General features: G+C 40.5%; 1 protein-coding gene across 1 annotated transcript in view; it reads right to left on the reverse strand.

The window, feature by feature from the left end:
* The window catches only part of C2CD6 (C2 calcium dependent domain containing 6), a 122,490-nt gene that overhangs the window by 45,778 nt on the left and 59,165 nt on the right, over nucleotides 1-17,547 (reverse strand). The window lies entirely within an intron of this gene.

The raw sequence follows: 17,547 nt of genomic DNA on the forward strand, positions 1-17,547 counted from the left end.
ATCTGTGATATCAAAAATAAAATACTTATGAATAAATTTAATCAAGGAGGTGAAAGTCCTTTACACTGAAAACTGTAAAACACTGAAAGAAAGAAACTGACAAAGACACAAGTAAATGGAAAGATAGCTAATGTTCATGGATTGAAAAATCACTATGGCTAAAATGTCCAACTAACCAAAGTGACCTATGGAGTCAATTAAATCCCTGTATATTCCAATGACATTTTTCAGAAAAACAGAAAAAAAAAAATCCTAAAATAATGTATGAACTCCAAAGGACCCTGAACAGCCAAAGCAATCTTGAAAAAGAAAAATAAAATTGGAGGTCTCACAATTTCTGATTTGGAACTGTATTACAAAGCTATTTTGTAAGCAAAACAGTATGGTACTGGCATAAAAAAGACCAATAAAACAGAATAGAGAGCCCAGAAATAAACTGCCACGTATCTGGCCAACTACTATTTGATAGGATAGCCACAAAGTCTCAATGGGTAAAGTATAGTCTCCTCAATAAATGGAGTTGGGAAAACTGTATATCTCCACGCAAAAGAATAAAACTGAACACCTATCTGATATCACTCACAAAAAATTAGCTCAAAATGGATTAAAGGTTAAAATATATGATTTGAAAACATAACACTCCTAAAAGAAAACTTAGGGAAAAAACTCCTTGAATTGATCTTGGCAATGATATTTTTTAAAAATATGACCCCAGAAGCAAATGCAATGAAATAAAAAATAAACAAGTGAGTCTAAGTTAAACTGAAAGCTTCTGCACAGTAGGGAAACAGTCAACAAATGAAAAGGCAATCTAGTAATGGGAGAAAATATTGCAAACCATACATCCCTAAAGGGACTAATAGTCAAACTGTATAAAGAACTTATACAGGGACTTCCCTGGTGGTCCAGTGGCTAGGACTTTGAGCTCCCAATGCAGGGGATGTGAGTTCGATTCCTGGTCAGGGAACTAGATCCCACATGCTGTAACTAAGAGTTCACATGCCGCAACTAAAGATCCTGCGTGCTGCAAGAAAGATTGAAGATCCTGTATGCTAAGACCCAGCACAGCCAAATAAATAAATACAAATAAATATTTAAAAAAAAAGAACTTATACAACTCAATAGCAAACAAACAAATAACCAGATTTTTAAAAGGGGCAAAGGAAGATGGTGGAGCAGAAGGACATATGTGCCTCTCCTCCTGAGAAAGCACCAAAACTGCAACTAGCTGTTGAACATCGACAGGAGAATGCTGGAACCCAGCAAAAAAAGATATCTCACATCCAAAGACAAAGAAGAAGCCACAGTGAGATGGTAGGAGGGGCGCAATCATGATAAAATCAAATCCCATACCCACCAGGTGGGTGGCCCACAAACTAGAGAACAGTAATAGCAAAGAAGTTCTCCCACTATTGTAAAAGTTCTGAACCCTACATCAGGCTTCTCAGGCTGGGGATCCAACAAAAAGAACTGGGAATCCCCAGGGAATCTGAACTTAAAGGCCAGCAGGATTTGATTACAGGACTTCCACAGGACTGGGGAGAAACTGAGACTCCAACCTTGGAGGGCACAAACAAAATGTTGTGTGCACCAAGACCCTGAGGAAAGAAGCAGTGACCCCACAGGAGACTGAACCAAAACTGAACCAAAACCTGCTGGTGCTGGAGGGTCTTCTATACAGCTGTGGATTGGCAGGGGCTCACACCAGGGACAGTGGCACTGGCAGCAGCAGTCCTGGAAAGTCCCCTTTGGTGTAAGCCCTCTTGAAGGTCACCATTAACCCTACCAGAGAGCCAGTAAACCCCATGGCTGGGTTGCCCCAGGCCAAACAACTAACAAGATTGGCCCTGCCAACCAGAGCAAGACCCAATTTTTCCCACCATCAGTCCCTCGCATTGGGACACTTACAAAAGCCTCTTAGCCAAAAATCACAACCCCACAGCGGCTAGAACAAAAACCACATTATGGAAAGTTAATCAGGATATTGCTGCTGTTGTTCAGTCACTCATTCATGTCCTATTCTTTGTGATCCCATGGACTGCAGCAGGCGAGGTTTCGCTGTCCTTCACCATCTCCTGGAGCTTGCTCAAACTCATGTCCATTGAGTCAGTGATGCCATCCAACTCTCATTCATCCTCTGTCATCCCTTTCTTGAGCCTTCAATCTTTTTCCAGCATGAAGGTCTTTTCAGGATGAAAAAGCAGACAGTTATGTCTCAGATAAAGGGAAAAGATAAAATCCTAGAAAAACAACTAAATGAAGCAGATATAGGCAACCTTCCAGAAAAAGTACTGAGAACGATGATAGTGAAGATGATCCAGGATCTCAGGAAAACAGTGGAGAAGATGCAAAAAATGTTTACTACAAACCTGCTTTTGAACTGTGGTGTTGGAGAAGAGGACTGCAAGGATCCAACCAGTCCATCCTAAAGGAGATGAGTCCTGGGTGTTCATTGGAAGGACTGATGTTGAAGCTGAAACTCCAATACTTTGGCCACCTGATGCGAAGAGCTGACTCATTGGAAAAGACCCTGATGCTGGGAAAGATTGAGGGCAGGAGGAGAAAGGGATGACAGAGGGTGAGATGGTTGGATGGCATCACCGACTCAATGGACATGGGTTTAGGTGGACTCCAGGAGTTGGTGATGGACAGGGAGGCCTGGCGTGCTGTGGTTCACGGGGTCGCAAAGAAACTGAGATAACTGAGCAACTGAACTGAACTGAACCAGAAGAACTAAAGAACAAACAAACATAGATGAATAATACACTAGAAGGAATCAACAGCAGAATAACTGAGGCAGAAGAATGGATAAATGATCTCGAGGACAGAAAGGTGGAAATCACTGCTGCAGAACAGAAAATAGAAAACAGATTGAAAAGAAATGAAGACAGCCCAAGAGACCTCTGGGACAACATTAAATGCACCAACATTTGCATTATAGGGGTCCCAGAAGAAGAAGAAAGAGAGAGAGGACCTGAGAAAATGTTTGAAGAGATAATAGCTGAAAACTTCCCTAACATGGGGAAGGACATACTCAACCAAGTACAGAAAGCACAGAGTTCCAGGCAGGAAAACTTCAAGGAGGAACACATGGAGACACACGGTAATCAAACTGACAAAAATTAAAGACACAAATAAAAGTATTAAAAGCAGCAAGGGAAAAACAACAACATACAAGGAAACTCTCATCAGGTTATCAACTGATTTCTCAACAGAAAACTCAAGCCAGAAGGAAATGACATGATATATTTAAAGTGATGAAAAGGAAGAAACTTACAACCAAGAATACTCTACCCAGCAGGACTCTCATTCAGATTTGAGGGAGAAATCAAAAATTTTCCAGACAAGCAAAAGTTAAGAGAATTCAGTAGGTATTGCTTTTTCTCTCCAAAGCTCCAGATATGTTTCTGATGAGCAGTCATGTTTAAAAACCACTGGACTATATGATGATCTTTTACTTTTATCCAGTTTGTTTCACTTTTTCTACTTCACATTCAGTGCTCCCATTTCATTTAGTTTGTTTTCCAACTTCTCCATCTCTTCTTTTTTCTTTTTGATGTTCTTTATCAAGGCTTTATCAAGTGTATTAGAAAAGCTTTTGCATACATATATAGAAATAGTATGTGTAATATATATATGTTTTAGAAAACTTACCAACTTTTGCCTAACTAAAAAATTTATGACATTTTGATTCCACTTGTTTGACTGGTATGAATAGAATGCTAGATTTCTAATTTAAAAAGTTAGATACGCAACAAGCAAGAGAGGTTTACTGTATACAACAGGGAACTATAGTCAGTATCTTGTAATAACCTATAATGGAAAATAATCTAAAAAATAATATATATGTGTGTGTAATATATATATATGTATAGTATATACATATATATAATATATACATGTGTATGTGTATAAAACTGAATCACCTTGCTGTACACCTGAAACATTGTTAGTCAACTATACTTCAATAAAATATACATTAAGAAAAAAAATAAAAGGGGGCAAAGGACCTGAATAGACATTCTTTCAAAGAAGACATCCACAGTCAACAGGGAAAGTGCTCCAATTACTAATTTCATGCTCCAACATGAAAAAGTGCTCCAATTACTAACTAATTACAAATCATCAAGGAAATGCAAATCAAAACCACAAGATCACCTCATAACTGTTCAGTTCAGTTTAGTTGTGTCCAACTCTCTGTGACCCCATGGACTGCAGCATGGTAGGCCTCCCTGTCCATAACCAACTCCCAGAGTTTACTCAAACTCATGTCCATTGAGTCAGTGATGCCATCCAACCACCTCATCCTCTGTTATCCCCTTCTCCTCCTGCCTTCAATCTTTCCCAGCATCAGGGTCTTTTCCAATGAGTCAGTTCTTCACATCAGGTGGCCAAACTATTGGAGCTTCAGCTTCAACATCAGTCCTTCCAATGAACACCCAGAACTCATCTCCTTTAGGATGGACTGGTTAGATCTCCTTGCAGTCCAAGGGACTCTCAAGAGTTTCTCCAACACCACAGTTCAAAAGCATCAACTCTTCGGTGCTCAGCTTTCTTTATAGTCCAACTCTCACATCCATACATGACTACTGGAAAAACCATAGCCTTCACTAGATGGACCTTGGTTGGCAAAGTAATGTCTCTGCTTTTTAATATGCTGTCTAGGTTGGTCATAACTTTCCTTCCAAGGAGTAAGCATCTTTTAATTTCATAGCTGCAGTCACCATCTGCAGTCCTTTTGGAGCCCCCCAAAATAAAGTCTGCCACTGTTTCCACTGTTTCCCCATCTATTTGCCATGAAGTGATGGGGCCAGATGCCATGATTTTTGTTTCCTGAAAGTTGAGCTTTAAACCAACTTTTTAACTCTCCTCTTTCACTTTCATCAAGAGGCTCTTTAGCTCTTTGCTTTCTGCCATAAGGGTGGTGTCATCTGCATATCTGAGGTTATTGATATTTCTCCCAGCAATCTTGATTCCAGCTTGTGCTTCTTCCAGCCCAGCATTTCTCATGATATACTCTGCATATAAGTTAAATAAGCAGGGTGACAATTACAGCCTTCACGTACTCCTTTTCCTATTTGGAAGCAGTCTGTTGTTCCATGTCCAGTTCTAACTGTTGCTTCCTGAACTGCATACAGATTTGTGCACATCAGGATCCAGGGACCCCACAGAGACTGAGACAGAACTGTGTTTGAGCATCTCCTGTGGAGGTGTGGGTCGGCAGCGGACTGCCACAGGGAGAGGGGCTCTGGGTGCAGCAGATTTGGGTATGGCATAAGCCCTTTTGGAAGTGGTCACCATTAACCCCACCATAGAGCTACCACAACTTACACAGGACTGGGAAATAGACTCTTGAAGGGCACAAACAGAAACCTGTGTGCACCAGGACCCAGGAGAAAGGAGCAGTGACCTCACTAGAGACTGACCCAGACTTGCCTGTGAGGGTCTAGGAGGCATGGGTTGGTAGCGGGCTGCTGCAGGGTTGGGGGCATTGAGTGTAGCAGGACATGCATGGGATCTTTTGAAGGAGGTTGCTGTTATCTTCATTACCTCCACCAGGTAAATAGCAGGGAGGGAACACAGGTCCATCCATCAACAGAAAATTGGATTAAAGATTTAATGAGCATGTCCCTGCCCATCAGAACAAGACCCAGTTTCCCCCTCAGTCAGTCTCTCCCATCAGGAATCTTCTATAAGCCTCTTATCCTTCTCGATCAGAGGGCAGATAGACTGAAAACCACAATCATAACTGTTAGACTGTCTCTTATTAAAAAGACAAGAGTTCACACATTTTTCAAGGAGGTAAAGAAAAGGGATTCCTTATGCAGTGTTGGTGAGAATGTAAATTGATAACAACTACTATTGAAAACAGTATGGATGTTCCTCAAGAAATTAAAAGTAGAGTTATATGATCCAGCATTCCCACTGCTGGCCATATACCAGAGTTTATAACAATAGATCAAAGAAATATGTGCACTTTAATGTTCATTGCAGCATTATTCACAACAGCCAAGGTATGGAAACTACCTATATGTCTATAGAAAGATGAATGTGTGAAAATGCGGTATCTATATCAAAAGAATATTATACAGCTGTGAAAAATAAGGATATAATGCCACTTGTGACAACATGGATGAAATCTGAAGGCATTATGTTAAGTGAAATAAGTCAGATAGAGAAAAATACTGTAGATCTCATTTGTACTGTAATCTTAAAAAAAAAAAAAAAAAAAAAGGCCAAGCTTGTAGAAACAGAAAGTAGAATGGTAGTTACCAGCAGCTAGGGTTTAAGGGATAGGGAAATGCTGGGCAAAGGGTTCAAGACTGTAGTTATAAGATGGAAAATGTTCTAGAGTATAGCACATAATTCTGCATACAGCATAGTTACTATAGTTATTAACAGTAATATTGCATTTTATACTTGGGATTTGCTAAAAGAGTAAATCTTAAGTTTTCCCACTACACACACATGCAGGTAACTCTGGAAGGTGATGGATATGTTAATTAACCTGATGATGATAATTATTTCACAAGGTATCCTTATATCAAATCATCACATTGTATACACATTGTGCTGTGCTTAGTTGCTTAGTCATGTTCAACTTTTTGGACCCTTTGGACGGTAGCCCACCAGCCTCCTCTGTCCATGGGGATTCTCCAGGCAAGAATAATGGAGTGGGTTGCCATGCCCTCTTCCAGGGGATCTTCCCAACACAGAGATCAAACACAGGTCTCCCCCTTTGAAGGCAGATTCTTTACCATCTAAGCCACCCAGGAAGCTTGTGTACATGTTAAATATATACAATTTCGTTTGTTAATGAAATCTCAGTAAACCTGGAGGAAAACATTATCATACTTAATGGTGTAGTGATGAAAATATTCTAGATCTTCATATAGTGAAATATATATGATCAAAACTCATTGATTTGTCCATATAAAATTGGTTATATTTCATGGTATGTAAATGTTATGGGTTGACTTAGTCTCTAAAAAAGATTTGAGACACAAAGTCCCTCAAAAAAGTTCAAAGCCCCAATAGCTAGAATGTACCCTTACTTGAAAATAGAATTATTGCAAATATAATAAATTAAGATGAGGTCCTATCAAAATAGGCTGGATTGAACACTGAACATAAGGCTATTGAACATAAAATAGCCTTAATTGAACATTTTTGATATCTTCATAAAAGGAGAGACACACACAAAGAGAAGATGACCATGTGATAACAGAGGCAGAGAGTGGCATGATATGGTTATAAGCCAAGGAATGCTGAAGATTACTGGCCAGTACCAGAAGCTAGAAGCAGCAAGGAAGCATTCTCCCCTGTAGGGTTCAGAGAGAGCCAGACCTTGCTGACACCTTCGTTTCAAACTTGTAGTCTCCGTAACTGTGGGACAATGTATTTCTGTTGTTTTAAGGTATCTATTAGTTTGTGGATCATGACAAACTGTGCAAAGCTCTTAGAGAGATGGGAATACCAGACCATCTTACCTGTCTCCTGAGAAACCTGTATGTGAGTCAGGAAACAACAGTTAGAACACTGTATGGAACAACTGACTGGCTCAAGATCAAGAAAGGAGTATGACAGGGCTGTCTGCTGTCACCCTATTTGTTTAACCTATATGCTGAGTGCATGATGAGAAATACCGGGCTGGATGAGTCACAAGCTGGAATCAAGACAGGTGGGAGAAACAACAACCGCAGATATGCGGATGATACCACTCTAATCACTACTACTACTCTGGCAGAAAAGGAAGAGGAACTAAAGAACCTCTTAATGAGGGTGAAGGATGAGAGTGAAAGAGCTGGCTTAAGACTAAATATTAGAACAAACTAAGATCATGGCATCTGGCCCCATTACTTCATGGCAAATAGAAGGGGGGAAGGTGGAAGTAGTGATAGATTCTCTCTTTGGGGGCTCCAAAATCACTGTAGACAGTGACTGCAGTCATGAAATCAGAAGACGGCTGCTTCTTGGCAGGAAAGATATGACAAACCTAGACAACGTACTGAAAAGCAGAAACATTACTCTGCTGACAAAGGTCTGTATAGTGAAGGCTATGGTCTTCACAGTGATCATGTACGCTTGTGAGAGCTGGACTGTAAAGAAGGCAGAATGCCAGGAATTGATGCCTTTGGACTGTGGTGCTAGAGAAGACGCCTGAAAATCCCCTGGACAGCAAGGACATCAAACCAGTCAATCTTAAGGGGGATCAACCCTGAATATTCACTGGAAGGATGCTGAAGCTCCAGTATTTTGGTCATTTGAGGCAAACAGACTCATTGGAAGAGTCCCTGATGCTGGGAAAGATTGAGGACAGAAGGAGAAGAGGGCATCAAGGGATGAGATGGCTGGATGGCATCACTGATGCAATGTATGTGAACTTGAGCAAACTCCAGGAAATGGTGAGGGACAGGAAGGCCTGGCATGCCGCAGTCCATGGGGCTGCAAAGAGTTGGACATGACTGCACAACTGAACAACAACAACTACAATGGCATCCCTGAGAAAATAAGAAGAATTGATGCTTTTGAACTGTGGTGTTGGAGAAGACTCTTGAGAGTCCCTTGGACTGCAAAGAGATCCAACCAGTCCATTCTGAAGGAGATCAGCCCTGGGATTTCTTTGGAGGGAATGATGCTGAAGCTGAAACTCCAGTACTTTGGCCATCTCATGCGAAGAGTTGACTCATTGGAAAAGACTCTGATGCTGGGAGGGATTGGAGGCAGGAGGAGAAGGGGACGACAGAGGATGAGATGGCTGGATGGCATCACCGACTTGATGGATGTGAGTCTGAGTGAACTCCGGGAGTTGGTAATGGACAGGGAGGCCTGGCGTGCTGCGATTCATGGGGTCACAAAGAGTTGGACACAACTGAGCGGCTGAACTGAACTGAGGAAAATAACAGAAATTAATGTTATAATTAGTAAAATCAAAATTAGGAAATTATTATAGTAATACCTCAATAAAGTTTATAGAGAACAAAAGAAAAAGAAAAGTACCATAAAATTTCACATTGATAAAATTAATAGTCCAAGAGTATCAACATGATATTCAGGAAATATTATAGGAAAACTTACACACTATAGGTAAGAGGTAAACTGGTACCCCCATCTTAACATTGTACAGCAAGTGATGACCAAAACCATCCCCAAGAAAGGAAATGCAAATAGGCAAAGTGGTTGTCTGAGGAGGCCTTACAAATAGCTGAGAAAAGAGAAGCAAAAAGCAAAGGAGAAAGGGAAAGATATACCCAACTGAATGCAGAGCACCAGAGAACAGCAAAGAGAGATAAGAAAGCTTTCTTAAGTGAACAATGCAGAGAAATAGAGGGAAATAATAGAATGGGAAAGACTAGAGATCTCTTCAAGAAAACTGGAGATACCAAGGGAATATTTCATGAAACGATGACTATGATAAAGGACAGAAATGGCAAGGATATAACAGAAGCATCAGAGATAAAGAAGAGGTGGCAAAAATATACAGAATAATAATACAAGAAAGGTCTTAATCACCCAGATAACCATGATGGTGTGGTGACTCAGTTAGAGCCAGACATCCTCAAATGTGAAGTCAAGTGGGCCTTTTAGGAAGCATTACTATGAACAAAGCTAGTGAAGGTGATGGAATTTCAGCTGAGCTATTTCAAACCCTAAAACATGATGCTGTTAAACTGCTGCACTCAATATGCCAGCAAATTTGGAAAACTCAGCAGTGGCCAGGACTGGAAAAATCCGTTTTCATTCCAATCCCAAAGAATGGCAATGTCAAAGAACATTGAAACTACCATACAACTGTGCTCATTTCACATGTGAGCAAGGTAATGCTCCAAGTCCTCCAAGCTAGGTTTCAACAGTATGTGAACTGAGAAATTCCAGGTGTATAAGCTGGATTTAGAAAAGGCAGAGGAACCAGAGATCAAATTGTCAACATATGCTGGATCATCGAAAAAGCAAGGGAATTTTTTAAAAAAATCTATTTCTGCTTCACTAACTACACTAAAGTGTTTGACTGTGTGGATCACAACAAACTGGAAAATTCTTAAAGAGATGGGAATACCAGAACACCTTACCTGTCTCCTGAAAACCCTATATGCAGGCCAAGGAGCAACAGAATGGGACATGGAGCAACAAAGTAGTTCAAAATTTGGAAAGGAGTACATCATGGCTGTATACTGTCACTCTGCTTATCCAACTGATATGCAGAGTACATCACACTAAATAATGAGCTGGTTGGTTCACAAGCTGTAATCAAGATTGCTGGAAGGAATATCAACAACCTCAGATATACAGATGATACCACTCTAATGGCAGAAAGTGAAGAGGAACTAAAGAGCCTCTTGATGAGGATGAAAGAGGGAAGTGTATTCAGGATGGAGAACACATGTATACCTGTGGTGGATTCATGTTGATGTATGGCAAAACCAATACAATATTGTAAAGTAATTAACCTCCAATTAAAATAAATAAATAAATAAATAAATATTTTTTTTAAAAGCTGTCTTAAAACTCAACATTCAAAAAATGAAAATCATGACATCCAGTCTCATTATTTCCTGGCAAATAGAAGGGGAAAAAGTAGAAACAGTGACAGATTTTATTTTCTTGGGCTCCAAAATCACTGCAGATGGTGACTGCAGCCATGGAATTAAAAGACGCTCCTTGGAAGAAAAGCTATGACACACATAGACAGCACAAAAAAGGCAGAGACATTCCTTTGTCGACAAAGATCAGTCTAGTCAAAGCTATGGTTTTTGTAGTAGTCATGTACAGATATGAGAGTTGAATCGTAAAGAAGGCTGAGCACTGAAGAATTGATGCTTTTGAATTACAGTGCTGGAGAAGACTCTTGAGAATCTCTTGGACAGCAAGGAGATCAAAATAGTCAATCCTAAAGGAAATCAACCTTGAATATTCACTGGAAGGACTGATGCTGAAGCTGAAGCTCCAATACTTTGGCCACCTGATGTGAAGAGCCGACTCACTGGATAAGACCCTGATAGTAGGAAAGATTGAAGGCAAAAGAAGGGGGCAGAAGAGGATGAGATGGTTGGATGGCATCACCAACTCAGTGGACATGAGTCTGAGCAAACTCTGGGAGATAGTAAAGGACAGGGAAGCGTGGCATGCTGCAGTCAATGCAGCTGCAAAGAGTCGGACGTGACTTAGCATCTGAACAACAAGAACAACCATCTTGGTAAACAATGTGGCTAACTGGGTATATTACCTATTTAGGAATCAGCAATTTCAACTCTATGTATACACCCTAGAAAGTTGCATGCTACAATAATGTTTATGTTAATAACAGCATGTTTATAACAGATGACTGACTGAGCAAGCACATACACACACAATAAATAACATTCAAACAACATTTAAATTGTGTTCCAGTCAACTGACTATTTTACAGCAAGGAAAATTACTTAGCTACATCCATACAAAAATATGATTGAATCTCACAAATTCAATGTTAAAAATAATAAGCAATAATGTAATAAGTTTTTGCATAACTTTGTCATTTGGGAATGTAAAAATAATCAGTAAAACTACAAAGGAGGGAAATGTTATCACGACAGTCAAGACAGCGCTTATCTCTGGAGAGGATGTAACGGGACTGTCGTCAGGAAAGAGCACGTGGTTGAGGAAGTACTTTTCACGTAACTGCACTGTTTTATTTCTTGACCTAGGTAGAGATTACTGGCACCCCACTCCAGTACTCTTGCCTGGAAAATCCCATGGACGGAGGAGCCTGGAAGGCTGCAGTCCATGGGGTCGCTGAGGGTCGGACACGACTGAGCGACTTCACTTTCACTTTTCACTTTCATGCATTAGAGAAGGAAATGGCAACCCACTCCAGTGTTCTTGCCTGGAGAATCCCAGGGACAGGGGAGCCTGGTGGGCTGCCCTCTGTGGGGTCGCACAGAGTCGGACACAACGGAAGTGACTTAGCAGTAGCAGCAGGTAGAGATTACAACGGTTGTTGCTTTATAATTACTCATTAAAATGCTCACATTTTATGTATTTTCCTGTATGTGTACTTCAGTATAAGACAAATATATTGTAAAGGGAGTGATGAAAAAGTATAATGGGTTCTTAGAAGAGATTAATAACAAGTATTAGGACACTGACAGTACTAATTTTAGAAGCAGCAGTAAGTTTAGGAAGTTTTTTTTTTCCCCCATTCAGGAAGGAAAGTGATTTAGTTGAACTTAGGGAAGTGTTTAGCAGTTGCTGAAAAGAATTTTACTAATATTTCATTAAAACCCAGAAATTATTTATTGAAGCTGCATTTGAACTACCAAAACTTCCGGGTAAAATGGGAGAATAAGCCTTTGCACTAATATCTAATGAAACAAAATATATAAACTATGATGCAGTACCACCTCACACTAGTCAGAATGGCCATCGTTAAAAAGCCTACAAAGAACAAATGCTGGAGAGGATGTGGTAAAAAGGAAACCTTCCTACATTGTTGGTGGGAATGTAAATTGGTGCAGCCACTATGGAGAACAGTATGGGGGTTCCTTAAAAAAAACAAAAATAAAAATTACACTTGACACAGGAATCCCACTCCTGAGCATACACCTGGAGGAAACAATAATTCCAAAAGATACATGCACCCCCATGCTCATTACAGCACCATTTACAATAGCCAGGACATAGAGGCAGCCTAAATGTCCATCAGCAGAGGAATGGATGCAGAAGAAGTGGCACTTATATACAATGGAATATCACTCAGCCACTAAAAGGAATGAAACCGTGCCATGTTCAGAGATGCGGATGGACCTAAAGACTGTCAGACAGAGTGAAGTCAGTCAGAAAAAGAAAGATATTGCATATTAATGCATACATGTGGAATCTATAAAAATGGAACAGATGAACCTATTTGCAAAGCAGAAATAGAGACACAGACATAGAGAACAAATGTATGAACTCCAATGGGGAGAGAGGGAAGGTGGGATGAATTGGGAGATTGGAATTGACACTATAATGAGAACCTACTGTATAGCACAGAAAATTCCACTCAATGCACTGTGGTGACCTAAATGGGAAGGAAATCCAAAAAAGAGTGGATATATGTATACACTCAGCTGATTCACTTTTCTGTACACCTGAAACTAACACAACATTGTAAAGAAACTATATGCCAATAAAAATTTTTTTGAAAGAAAGAAATAACATACAACTTAAAAAATTGTTTTTTCCACTGAGATAACCTCTCAGGTTTTCCTTTGAATTTAGATTTTGCTATTGCTGTTATACTTTCAACTGAATTTTATACCAACCCATGAGACTAGTTGGGCCCCACCATATGGCCCCACCATAAGAGCCACCAAGCAGATGACCCACAAACTGCAGAAAAATTATACCAAAGAAATTCTCGCACTGTTAAGAAAGTTCTAGAATCCACAACAGATTTTCCAACCTGGGGATCTGGCAAAGGGATGGAGAACCCCCAGGAATTTGACTTTGGAGGCCAGTGGGATTTCATTACAGAACTTGCACAAGACTAGGGAAACAGACTCTTAGGGGGCACAAACAAAATCTTATGTGCACCAGGGCCCAAGAGAAAGGAGCAATGTTCCCATAAGAGACTGAGCCAGACTTGCTTATAAGTGTCCAGGAGCCTCCGGCGAAGGTGTGGGTCAATAATGGCCTGCTGCAGAGTTAGGGGCACTGAATACAATCCTGTAGCCATAAGTCATTTTGAAGAAGGCATTGCTGGCATTACTCCTACAAAGTTTGGCCTCAGACCAAACACCCACCCAACAACAGAAAATTGGATTAAAGATTTACTGAGTATAGCCTAGTAAACTAAGACCATGGCATCCGGTCCCATTACTTCATGGCAAATAGTTGGGGAAACAATGGAAACCAAGAGACCTTATTTTGGGGGCTCCAAAATCACTGCAGATGGTGACTGCAGCCAGGAAATTAAAAGACACTTACTCCTTGGAAGAAAAGTTATGACCAACCTAGACAGCATATCAAAAAGCAGAGACATTACGTTGCCATCAAAGGTCCATCTAGTCAAGGCTAAGGTTTTTCCAGTAGTCATGTACAGATGTGAGAGTCGGCCTATAAAGAAATATGAGCACTGAAGAATTGATGCTTTTAAACTGTGGTGTTGGAGAAAATTCTTGAGAGTCTCTTGGACTGCAAGGAGATACAACCAGTCCATCCTAAAGGAAATCAATTCAGAATATTCATTGGAAGGACTGATGCTGAAGCTGAAATTGTGAAGAACTGATTCACTGGAAAAGACCCTGATGCTGGCAAAGATGGAAGGCAAGAAGAGGCGGGGACAACAGAGGATGAGAATGTTGGATGGCATCGACATGAGTTTGAGTAAGCTCCGGGAGTTAGAGATGGACAAGGAAGCCTGGCATGCTGCAGTCCACAGGGTTGCAAAGAGTCGGACATGACTGAGAGACTGAACTGAACTGAGCATGGCCCCACCCATCAGAACTACACCCAGATTCCCCCACAGTCAGTCTCTCCTATCAGGAAGCTTCCACAAGCCTCTTATCATTATCCATCACAGGGCAGACAGAATGAAAACCACAAACACAGAAAACTAACCAACTGATTACATGGATTACAGCCCTATCAAACTCAGTGAAACTATGAGCCATGCCGTGTAGGGCCACCCAAGACGGATGGGTCATGATGGAGAGTTCTGACAAACCACTTCAGTATTCTTGCCTTGAGAACCCCATGAACACTATGAAAAGGCAAAAATATATCACACTGAAAGATGAACTCTGTAAGTTGGTAGGTGCCCAGTATGCTACTGGAGAACAGTGGAGAAATAACTCCAGAAAGAATGGTGTGATGGAGCCACAGCAAAAACACCACCGAGCTGTGGATGTGACTGGTGATGGAAGTAAAGTGCAATGCTATAAAGAGCAATATGCATAGGAAACTGGTATGTTAGGTCCATGAATCAAAATTAGAAATGGTCAAATAGGAGATGGCAAGAGTGAGCATTAACATTTTAGGAATCAGTGAACTAAAATGGACTGGAATGGGTGAATTTAATTCAGATGACCATTGTATCTACTACTGTGGGCAAGAATCCCTTAGAAGAAATGGAGTAGCCTTCATAGTCAACAATGGAGTCCAAATTGCAGTACTTGGGTGCAATCTCAAAAATGACAGAATGATTTCTGTTTCCAAGGCAAACCATTCAATATCACAGTAATCCAAGTCTATGCCCCAACCACAAATGTCGAAGAATCGAAGCTGAACAGTTCTATGATGACATACAAGACCATCTAAAACTAACACCAAAAAAAGTTCCTTTCATCGTAGGGTACTGGAATGCAAAAGTAGGAACTCAGGAGATACCTGGAGTAACAGGCAAGTTTGGCTTTGGAGTACAAAATGAAGCAGGGCAAAGGCTAATAGTTTTGCCAAGAGAACGCACTGGTCATAGCAAACACCCACTTTAAGCAACACAGAAGATGACTCTACACATACATATCACCGATATCTATGTGTATTGATGGTCAATACCAAAATCAGATTAATTATATTCTTTGCAGCCAAAGATGGAGAAGCTCTATGCAGTCAGCAACAACAAGACTGGGAGGTGACTATGGCTCAGATCATGAATTCCTTATTGCCAAATTCAGACTTAAATTGAAGAAAGTAGGGAAAACCACTAGACCATTCAGGTATGACCTAAATCAAATCCCTTATGACTATACAGAGAAAGTGATAAATAGATTCAAGGGATTAGATCTGATAGACAGAGTGCCTGAAGAACCATGGATGGAGGTTCGTGACATTGTACAGGAGGCAGTGACCAAGACCATCCCCAAGAAAAAGAAAGGCAAAAAGGCAAAATGGTTGTCTGAAGAGGCCTTAAAATAGCTGAGAAAAGAACAGAAGTGAAAGGCAAAGGAGAAAAGGAAAGATATACCCACCTGAATGCAGAGTTCCAAAGAATAGCAAGGAGGGATAAGAAAACCTTCCTAAGTGATCAATGCAAAGAAATACAGGAAAATGACAGAATGGGAAAGACCTCTTCAAGAAAATGAGAGCTACCAAGTGACTATTTCATGCAAAGATGAGCACAATAAAGGACAGAAATGGTATGGACCTAACAGAAGCAGAAGATATTAAGAAGAGGTGGCAAGAATACACAGCAGAACTATACAAAAAAGATCTTTACAACCCAGATAACCACGATGGTGTGGTCACTCACCTAGAGCCAGACATCTTGGAATGCAAAGTCAAGTGGGCCTTAGGAAGCGTCACTACAAACAAAGCTAGTGGAGGGGATGGAATGCCCGCTGAGCTATTTCAAATCCTAAAAGATGATGCTGTTAAAGTGCTGCACTCTATATGCCAGCAAATTTGGAAAACTCAGCAGTGGCCACAGGACTGGAAAAGGTCAATTTTCATTCCAATCCCAAAGAAAGGTAATGCCAAAGAATGTTAACAGTACTGCACAATTGCACTCATCTCACAGGCTAGCACAGTAATGCTCAAAATTCTTCACCAGTATGTGAACCAAGAGCTTTCAGATGTTCAAGCTGGATTGAGAAAAGACAGAAAAAACAGAGATCAAGTTGCCAATATCCATTGGATCATTGAAAAAGCAAGAGAGTTCCAGAAAAACATCTACTTCTGGTTTACAGACTATGCCAAAGTCTTTGACTGTGTGGATCGAAACAAACTGTGGAAAATTCTTAAAGAGATGGGAACACCAGACCACCTTACTTGCCTCCTGAGTGTTCTGTATGCAGGTCAAGAAGCAACAGTTAGTACTGGACATGGAATAGCAGACTGGTTCCAAATTGGGAAAGGAGTAAATCAAAGCTGTATATTGCCACCCTGCTTATTTAACTTCTATGCAGAGTACATCATGAGAAATGCCAGACTGGATGAAGCACAAGCTGGAATCAAGATCACCAGGAGAAACAGCAATAACCTCAGATATGCAGATGACACCACCCTCATGGCAGAAAGCGAAGACCTAAAGAGCCTCTTGATGGAAGGAAAAGAGGAGAGTGAAAAAGCTCGCTTAAAACAACATACAAAAGACAAAGATCATGGCATCTGGTCCCATCAATTCAAGACAAAATGATGAGAAAACAATAGAAACAGTGTCAGACTTTATTTTACTGGGCTTCAAAATCACTGTAGATGGTGGCTGCAGCCATGAAATTAAAAGACGTTTGCTCCTTGGAAGAAAAGCTATGATCAACCTAGACAGACTATTAAAAAGCAGAGATGTTACTTTACTGACAAAAGTCTGTTTAATCAAAGCTATGGATTTTCCAGTAGTCATGTATGGATGTGAGAGTCGGACCATAAAGAATGCTGAGTGCCAAAGAATTGATGCTTTTGAACTGTGGTGTTAGAGAAGACTCTTGAGACTCCCTTGGACAACAAGGAGATCCAACCTGTCCATCCTAAAGGAAATCAGTCCTGAATGTCCATTGGAAGGACTGATGCTGAAGCTGAAGCTCCAATTCTTTGGCCACCTGATGCGAAGAACTGACTTACTGGAAAAGACCCTGATTCTGAAAAAGATTG

Source organism: Budorcas taxicolor, chromosome 2 (genome assembly GCF_023091745.1).
Source record: "Budorcas taxicolor isolate Tak-1 chromosome 2, Takin1.1, whole genome shotgun sequence".
NCBI lineage: Eukaryota > Metazoa > Chordata > Mammalia > Artiodactyla > Bovidae > Budorcas > Budorcas taxicolor.